Here is an 881-nt window from a genome sequence, read left to right as displayed (position 1 = left end):
CACTCCAGTATTCTTGCCTGGAGAATCCCGTGGACAGAGGAACCTGGCGGGCTACAGTCCGTGGGGTCACAAAGAATCGGACACTACTGAAGTGACTGCTGCTGCTGCTGCTAAGTTGCTTCAGTCGTGTCTGACTTTGTGCGACCCTGTAGACGGCAGCCCACCAGGCTTCCCCATCCCTGGGATTCTCCAGGTAAGAACACTGGAGTGGGTTGCCATTTCCTTCTCCAATGCATGAAAGTGAAAAGTGAAAGTGAAGTCGCTCAATTGTGTCCGACTCTTCGTGACCCCATGGACTGCAGCCCACCAGGCTCCTCTGACCATGGAATTTTCCAGGCAAGAGTACTAGAGTGGGGTGCCATTGCCTTCTCTGACTGAAGTGACTGAGCAGAGGCTTAATCAGATAAAGGTTTGTTTTTTGTTTTTTAATTAATTTTCTGGCTGCACTGTATGGCATGTGGGATCTTAGTTCCCCAACCAGGGATGGAACTGCACTCTCTGAAGTGGAAGCGCAGAGTCTCAACCACTGGACCTCCAGGGAAGTCCCAGTTTGATTGTTTTTTGGAGGGAAGATGCTTAATAGGTGGTGATGTGTCTTTCAAGTGAGGTCCGTGTCTGACGATCTCATTCTGTTTTGCTGGTTCCATGCTTAGACTCTAAATTCAGGAAGTGTAACCAGTAGTGTTTTAACTTACCACCCCTTGTTTATTTACATGCTGGAATACTTCTAAATAGAGAAATTTATCATCTATGTGGTTACCCGGTGGTACTGTTTCTACGGGAAGGGGAGAGTAAAGGCCTGTTGTTGTTGGTCAGTCACCAAGTCACATTCAACTCTTTGTGACCCCATGGACTGCAGGCCAGTCTTCCCTCATCCTTCA

Source organism: Bos taurus, chromosome 29, assembly GCF_002263795.3.
Source record: "Bos taurus isolate L1 Dominette 01449 registration number 42190680 breed Hereford chromosome 29, ARS-UCD2.0, whole genome shotgun sequence".
NCBI classification, from domain to species: Eukaryota; Metazoa; Chordata; class Mammalia; order Artiodactyla; family Bovidae; genus Bos; species Bos taurus.
The sequence above is the reverse complement of the archived record's forward strand: the minus strand, read 5'-3'. Positions refer to the sequence as shown.